The sequence below is a fragment of the Prionailurus bengalensis genome, chromosome E4 (assembly GCF_016509475.1).
Source record: "Prionailurus bengalensis isolate Pbe53 chromosome E4, Fcat_Pben_1.1_paternal_pri, whole genome shotgun sequence".
NCBI lineage: Eukaryota > Metazoa > Chordata > Mammalia > Carnivora > Felidae > Prionailurus > Prionailurus bengalensis.
The window spans coordinates 41,736,043-41,744,895 of NC_057360.1; positions in this window are offsets into that span (position 1 = coordinate 41,736,043).

Consider the following 8,853-nt stretch of genomic DNA (forward strand, 5'->3'; position numbering starts at 1 on the left):
CTATGGTTCCAGGTAGAGTAGAGCTGCAGTGATCTCTCTGGAAGCTGAGCTGCCGGGCAGGCTGGGTGGTCCATAGGGGTGATGGGCAAGGCTTCCCCAACTCTTCCCCCAGGCCTCACATGCCATTTGTTCAGGCCTCCGGGCTGCAAGGTATCCCATCCATGCACGCACAGGCCAGCAAGGATGCCAACGGGTTACCACTGCCCCCCCCCCAACCCCACCACTCGGCATCAGCTGTGCTGGGGGGGGAGGGGGAACAAAGAAACAGTCATGGGGGCCACCCTTGCCGGCAGCAGGTAGATGCGGGGCCCTGGGGGAGGAGGGCCTGGGGCTGGAGGCAGCTGGCCCTATTGGGATCGCCTGGCCAGCAGAGGAAGAGGCCTACCTTACTGGCTGGGTAGCGGAGCTCTCTTTTCTGAAGGTGAAGGGGAGGGTCACAGAACATCTCTCAACCGAGCGCTCCACCCCCTGTGGCTCGTCCCAGGTGTGAGGGTTATGTTGACGAATCAAACACGTACCCCCTTCTAGAGAGTTTGCAGCCTGAAGAGGCTAGTTAGTAACGTTAACTAGTAACGTTAGTAATGTTAGCAATGCTAACTGCGTGAGCACAGACGCTCAGGAGGGCTCGGGCTGTGGTCAGCCAGCGGAAGACTCCCTGGAAGAGGCAGCGCCTCCTCCTCGCTCACGCAGGAAGCCAGCTCTCGTGGGCCGGGCAGCCCAGGAGGATGGCAGGGACGGCCTTGCCGTCAGAGTGCGGGGCACATTTGTAGAAAGAGTGGCTGTTGACAGTGTTTCTGAAGTTGTGCAAAGCGGGAAGCCCTCCTCCTGGGTGGGCTTGCCTTGGCTGTTCCCTCTCTCCCTTCCTTCTCCCTCCCCTCATCTTCTCTCCGACTCCTCCCCTCTCTGCGGGCCCCCCTCTCTATTCAGGCAGGCCTCTGTTCTTCCCCTCCGGGACCCTCCCCGAGGACTCTCAGGACATCAGGTGAAACCTGCTGGCCAACCAGCACCATCTGCTTTCCCGGCCCACCCCTTTCTTGGCGTCCTGGAACATCAGGCAGCGTGCATTTCTCAGAAAGTTCCAGAAGCTCCCTGTGCCCAACAGTCTCCATCGCTCCCTCCACCGCATCCCCCTGCTCTGTGCCGTGTGCCCGGAAGACTGGCTGCTGAGGCACCACCAGCCAGGCTCCCTGGACCTCCAGCCCCCCTGCAGGGTCAGCTGCTGGACACCTGCTGTGGGGGGGACAAGGCTGAGGGTCCTTATCCCTCCGCTTTCCACACTCCCCGCCAGGCCCGAGGATTATCGTGGCTCTTCTCCGCGTCCCTTCAGGGGATTTTGACCCACACACCCCCTCGCCAGTTTCCCTTCGCCCTGCCTGGTTATAGACACCAGCTCCTTCCCACCACACCCCAACTCATACACAGTAGGCCCCGCTCTCCTCACCAGCAGGAGGAAAGAGGGAGAAAAGTTACCCCTAGACCACATATAGTCCCCGGGACAAGGCTCCGTCTGGGTAACTCGTGGAGGGGAACCTGGGCTCGAATCGTCGCTCTGCGCGCGGGACTTGACAAACAGAAGCCATCGTTAATAGTGCCGTAAGAGAAATATGACGTGCTCTAACCTCTCCCTCTGGGATCCCCCCCCCCCCCCACCTCTAGAACCCAGCCAGCAGTCGTGGTGCCCAAGGGGCTGCTCTGGGGCCTCTGCGAGACCACAGGACAGTTCTTGAACGGGGTGGGGGGGGGCCAGATCGCCCTCCCCTGAAAGGCTGCTTTCGCAGGACTCCCCAACCTCCCCCCCCCCATGCCACTAGAATAGCCTAGGAGCAGCAGGTGTGTGGAAGGGGAGGGAAAATTCACAAAGGCCCTTTGTGCTGGAATCCCAAGCATCCAGCGCAGGGACCGAGAGCAGCCTGCCTCTCTGATGCGTTTCCAAGTTCCACGGGAGAAGCTCATAAAATGCTCATTATCACAGCAAGATCACAAGGCTGGCTCCTTTCATTTCTGTGGTATCAGCGTGCTCCGACTCACGCGCCAAGTCTCAGGGCGCATCAGGAGCCACCGGGGCTGGGTGGCTCCAGAAACGTCGTTTCTTAGGAGCAGGAACTGAGGCCTGCTCAGGTAACGCAGGTGAGGCCGAGGTGATGGCACTCCGGCCACTATCAGCCCCCCACCCCTCGCCCCGGCTGCTGAGTGACTCCCAGGCCTGGCACATCCCCGTCCCACCTGGATGCCAGAAGGACATAAATTAACTCGGAAGAGGAGAGGGGACTGGAGAGGTAGGACGGACTCAGGCACCGTGTACCAGATGCCAGGCGAGGGGCTTATTTGATCCATACCCTTGACCAGATCTAAGGCACAGAAGGCTGATGTGCTCTGCCGCATGACCCACAGCTGATCCGCGGGATTCCAGCCCTGCCCCTCTGCTCGCCCAGCTGCGTCCTCCTCAGGAAGAATGCACCGTCACCACGAGCATAGAGGGGGTTCGGGCAGGGGAACGATGGAGGTCGCCGTACAAGAGCAGGTCGAAGCTCGGTGGGCCGGTCCAGCTGGTGGCGTTTGGGCCTGCACGGCAGAGGCCTGGAGCCACACCCTGCGGGGAAAGGAGGGTGTCGGGGCCAACCAGCACTCCAGGCCCCTCGAGTGGGGAGCTGGGTCTAGGGTGCGTGTGCAGTGTTCTGAGAGATGGGGCGGGGGGTGGGCAGAGAAAGAGGCACAGACCAATCAAAATAGTAATAACAAGAATAACAGGGCGGGCCCCAGTGCCGAAGAGACCCAGCCTCGGCTTCAAGGCCGCAGCCGCCCCCAGTGGAGCAGGGGCCCTGGACGTGGGCCATCCTGTCCGAGGGACAGAAGTCGCCTGCAGCGGGAGGTCAGAGATAGCAGCGTGGGCCTGCCAGTGCACCAGGCTCTGAGGCAACTCTCAGAGGAGACGAGGGGGGCGGGGGCAGGGAGACAAGGAGGAAAGCAGGAGCTCAGAGAGGGACCCCTCTGGTGGGGTGGAGGGGCACGGCTTGGAGACATTTATGTTCCCTCCTCCATCCCGCCTTCTCAGAAAGTAGGGAGGCCCCCGTGTCAAAAGAGCACCAAAGCATAGCTGTGTGCCAGGACAAATCCCCGCTACGGGGTTTCTGTGACATTTCCAGGTCCAGGATTCAGCAACACTGTGCCTGGGACATGGCCTAGTCCTGGCCCCTCAGGCACAAGCCGGCGGTTGGGCAGGCCCCCAGAAGGACCCAGAATTTGCCAGCGCCAACCACAAAGGCCTGCAATCATTTTTAACCGTTAACACCTAATTCACTTAACATTTTCACTTGAACTGAAAAATGGTCACATTATACATTCATTTGTTTGTGGGTGTATGAAATCCGTTTTCATATTGTTTAATATTTTTGACTTATCGAATTGTCACTTGACATTTATTGGCCCCTCTCCCTTCTGCATTTGCTTCAAGAGCTTCACGTGGCCGTGGTTTGCACAGAGGCAGCCGGAAGACAGGATGGCATCCTGAGCGGTGGGGGAGCGATAGGTGCCAGCCGGCAGCAGGACCCTGGGACCGTGAGAGGCCCCCAGGAGGTAAGGGAGAAGGGCTTCAGCCACAGGACACCAGTGCAGAAGGGGGCTTGGAGGGCACACCAGGAGGCAGAGCTGAAGCCCGGGGGGGGGGGGGGTGCGACAAGCTCTTTTTGGCAACCCAGGGCTGTTGCCCAACCCCAGAGCCCAGGCCAGAGGCCCGCACACAGGACAGGTTCCGTTCCCCTGGGCTCAAGTGTGTGGTGAGTCTGAAGCTCGTCAAAGATCTTCGGTGCCTACACAGATCAGGGTGGGGATGAGCAGAACTGACATCCACCAAGATCTAGAAGATTCTACCACCACCAATCCGCGAAAAAATGGTTTTTTTTTTTTCACCTACAAAGTTGAAGACCTGAGGCCAAGCCCAGCTTTGCCCCTTCTAGCAGAGTGACCTTGGGCAAGTCACTCTGACACTCTGAGCTTCAGTTTCCTCAGTACAATGGGTTTAGTAACGTGCCATTGGGAAGGGTGATATGAAGATTAAAGAAAATAACAGGGGCAAAGCTCCTAATACCGTGCCTAACGCGTAGTAGGACTTCAACCAATGTGCGTTCTCTCACCCTCACCCCTAACCCCAGACACCGGGCCAGGGTGTCATGGCTACTCCCACCTCACCACGATCACTGCTCCTTACTGGCTCTGCAGTCGCCCGAGCTCCATTCAGCCCACCCCTCTGCACCAGCTGGGAGGGATGCGAATGAGCAAGTTGGATGGTCAAGAAGGGATGCAGGGAAGAGAAGGCCCATGCGTCAGGGGAGGAGACCGTCCATCCGGCAGAGCCAGCGCCAGCCACGCCCCAGCTGGAAAACACTGCCGATCGGCCTCTGCAGAGAGAAGCCCAGGGTGGGGCCGCTGCCCTTTCTAACCCCCCGTTTCGCTGCCACCAGGCTGAAGCTGGATGTTTCTGAGTTAAGTGCTCTGCATGACTCTGGAACCCTAGGGACCTCGCCTGCCTTGGCTGAAAAGGTCCCGGTGCCTAGTTCCACACCTGTCCTGGGGTCCTCGGAGACTTGTGTTGCCAGCAATAGCTGCACATCACCGATTAAAATGCTACAGCGGGGGGAATCAGTAACCATTGGCAGCTGAGCCTCTAATAAGTATAATCATCACCATTAAGGGAAAGAGTGGGGGAGTGAGCGGGGCTGGTAATATAGTGATTATATTAATCTCGATCCGCATCCGTCTGCTCTTGGCATGCCCTCCCCTGGAGCCTGCCACGAGGGGCAGGGACTGCCAGCCAAAACGGGCAGCCTGGCTTCACTCCGCTCCCGGCCTCTGCAGGCTCCGCAGCCCCCAACACCCCCTTCTTCCACTGATCTGGATGAAAGTTTCCTGCCCGGCTGGGAGGAGGCCAAGGGAATCCCTGGGGAGGCTGGGGGAGGTGGGTGGGGGTGGATGGTGGCAGGGAGGAGGGTTGGGAAGAAGGAGAGGGAAAGACAAAGGATACAGGGAGAAGGGCGGGGCAACAGACAGGTCTGAGTCTGGGGCTTGGTGTTTGGGCTTTAAGAATTTCTTTCTCTGTGAGCTCTGTGGAGCCAATAACTTACTGAACCTCATTTCATAGAAACACACGTAGTGCTTGCCACCTGCCGAGCATTGCTTTGAGCATTTGGCAAATATAAATTCAGTTCATCCTCCTAATAAGCCACAAGGTAGATGTTATTCTTAGCCCCCTCTTGCAGATGCGGAAACTGAGTCACAGCTGGTTAAGGAATCGGCCCGAGCTGACCAAATGCTAAGTGGCAGATCAAGGACTCGAACTGGACCCCACGTTACTCTCTGCACTTAAACCCTTTTCCTGTGTGGCTTCTGCCGCCCCCTGTGCCTCGCACGCGTCATTGGCTATCTGGAGCAGTAAGGTCCCCGGGATCCTATTTCCACGTGCTCTCCCCGTCCCTCCTAACTATGACCTTTAGCACTACCCACCCCCTCTTTTATGGTATCTCGCCCCCGACTCCAGAGTCTGGGGATGTTCTAAAATGTTTTTCTAGCAAGCATCGGTGAGCCGGAGGCCCTGGCCTGTGGGAGAGCACCCTCCCATCCCTCCTCCTGCATTCTGGCTAGGTCATGAATGCTGGCCACGCCCTCCTCATGGCTTTGGGTCCATGACACTAATCCAGAAGTCCCCCAGAGTGTTTCTCTTTGGATTTACGTGCCTAGCCAACCCATGTGTCTCACCTACTCTCAAAAGCCTAAACCTAAGTGAGCCGGAAGCTGCCATCTTCAACAAGAGGAGTTTTCTTGGGGATGGGACATCACAGAGAGGTTCACTGGAAATGGCCTGGCCCACCTTACCTACCTGAGACCTAGCTGCCTAGCTGGCAGAGAAACCCAGCCCCAACCTGCAAAATCAAAGCACGCAAGACAGAGTTGATATTCTATCTCAGCTTAACTAAATTCTAGGTTCCCTCGGACTGCAACTCCGCCAGTTCAGATCAATATTGAGGAGCACGTGGGGTCAGGTCCAGCTCTGTCGTGCCTCACTGTGCGCCCCGTACCCAGCACAGTGCCCGGTGCATATGTATTTATTCCACGATACAAATGAACGAACGAATGTTCTCTTTGGTCTCATTCATTGGCTCCTATTCCAGACTCCAGACAAGTTCTATTTGGGTCTTAGAAAAGAGAATTTTTGATGTCTTTTTTAGTGTTCTTCAATGCATTTTTTTTAGGGCTTTTTTTTTCAACGTTTATTTTTCCCTTTGAGAGAGCTGGAGGGGGCAGAGAGAGAGGGGGACAGAGGATCCGAAGCGGACTCCGTGCTGACGACAGAGAGCTCGATGTGGGGCTTGAACTCACAAACCGTGAGATCCTGACCGGAGCCAAAGCTGGGCACTCAACTGACTGAGCCATCCCGGTGCCCCCAATGCATTTTTTCATTGTGAGAAATAACATAAAATTTACTGTTATAACCATTTTTGAGTGTACTGTTCAGTGGCCTGGAGCACCTTCACCGTGATGTGCGGCCACCATTGCCATCCGTCTCCGGAACTTCTCATCCTCCCAAAGTGAAACCCTGTCCCATTAGCCAGCGGCTCCCCATTCCCTCCTCCCCCACAGCCCCTGCAGCCACCGCTCCACTTCCGGTCTCTCTGAATTTGGTGACTCTAGGTAGCCCATAGTTGCATAAGTTTGGGTAGATGGTTCTACCATACTTCACTTAATTGTTCTCTCGGGATTGATCAAATAGGTTATTTCCAATTTTCTTCTTAGCATCCGTAACGCAGCAACAAATATATTTGTGCAACAAGCTTTTTTTTTTTTTTTAATGTGTAGTTAGGATTATTACCTTGGGTTTGATTGTCAAAATCAAGAATTACTGGGGAAAACATAACTCAGAGGTAGTTAGCGTTTTGATACATATTGTCAGTTATCTAACCTAAAGGAGCTTAGCAGTTTGTATATTACATCTAGCACGTGACACCAGCAATGCGTAAATGTGCTCATTGCTCTGTATTCTTACTACCACTGGATTTTTCTTTAAACGCATTGCTAATTTGTTGGGCAAAAATCCATACGTCACTGTTAGACTAAAAATATGTTGTGGCAACTTGGGTTTAGTGGAATCAGGGCTGAACTTGGAGTCAGATCTATTTTTGGAAGGTGAGTATAAAGCATAATGTACCCTGAACTGAAAGGAAAACAAGTAGCCGCTACTGTTTTTCAAGTATTTCAGCCTCAAGTGGGGCTGGAAGAATGAAAGAGCAAGGGAAGGAAAAGAGACCGGCACTCGCATACCGCTCCAGGAGCCAGGGGGTCAAAGTCTGTAAGACAGGCCCTTGATCTGCTCGCGACCGGATAGACTCCTTTAAAAAATCCGTTTTACAGATGAGAAAACTGAGGATAAGAGCCATTCAATAACTTGCAAGGTCATACAATTCACCGGTACTAGCACCATAGACTGCCAGCTACATGCTAGGCACTGTGTTAAGCACTTCATAGAGATCATTTCATTTACTCACTACCTCCCCAAATGTCCTAAAGCCGGTCCCATTTGGCCCTGATTTATGGACTTTTCAAGATCACGGGACGTGGGTGCATATTCCGGCAGTCTGATTCCCAGGCCTACCTGCACACCTCCATCATCTCTCACGGCCCCAGGTACCCCAATCCAGACAGCACCCTGCCCCCCTTCTTTGCTCTATGCTATTTCCTCTTCATGGAACACCCTTCCTTATCCCCCCAGCCTTTCCTGGCTTGGCTCACCCATTTGTAACAGTCAGCTCAAAATCGGCCCTGGCCCCCGGCACCCACCGCCTGACCCCACACTGGGTTTAGGTGTCCCTCTTATGCGCCTTCGTGATGGACCCTCCATAGCACTCCGCACACATTATTGGATTGCTTAGGTGTCTGTCTCCCCGACCAGGGTCTTTAAGATCACAGGCTGTGTTTTCTATCTCCGTATCCCTTCATCTTAGTTAACGCTGCTGCACACAGTAGGTCTCAACAAGTGTTTCGTGGATGAATGCTTTGTCTGCCTTTCAGACTGTGACTTGGCCCGTTCCTGAGGCCGAGGGATTTCTAGCAAAATGAACGAGGCAGGGCCAGAGGAGCACACGGCTGGATTCTCCGCCCTGGGGTGACTCTGAAATCTCCTGGGCCAGTCACCATCTTTCCATCCTCCACTCCCTCACCTTGAGGCCCACAGACCAGCTCATAAAGAACTTTGGGGTGCTCGGGAGGGAGGTGCTACGGAAACAGAGCCTTCAGCCTGGTGGCAGGCGGGTAATTAGATTTCTCTGCTAACAAGCTCGTCCTGGAACAGCCTCCCCTCCAGACGGGTCCTCCGGGAATAGGGACCTGGCTGTTTTCTTGCTAGGTTGACGGAGCCAGCCGCTGACTGGAAGCGCTGGAGGCCCCAGGAGCTGCTGGAACACAGCAGGCAAGATGGCGGGGTCTGGGCTGGGGGAAGCTCTCCATGTCCCCTGGAGCCCGGGACTGACAGTTTCTCCAGGGAGGTCAGAGGAGCCCCCAGGACCAAAGGCCACCAGGCAACAGGCGCCTGGATTCCAGCCTCCCCTCAGATGTGGGCCTGTCCTGCTGCCACACCCAGTGCTCTGGACGCTTAAGGAATCCCAGCAGAGCAAGCGCTCCCAAATCATACCCAAGTGACTCCCTGCTTGACGTCCTTGTCGTCATTATGGGAAAATCAGAACTCTTCGGGAGTTCCTTGCTCTTCATTAATCTTATATTTCATTTTCTGTGACACGGGGATGCGGGGGATAAAGCGAGCAGCCTAGTGGATCCCAGCGAAGTCAAGCACCTGCGAGGCTTAGTCTGCAT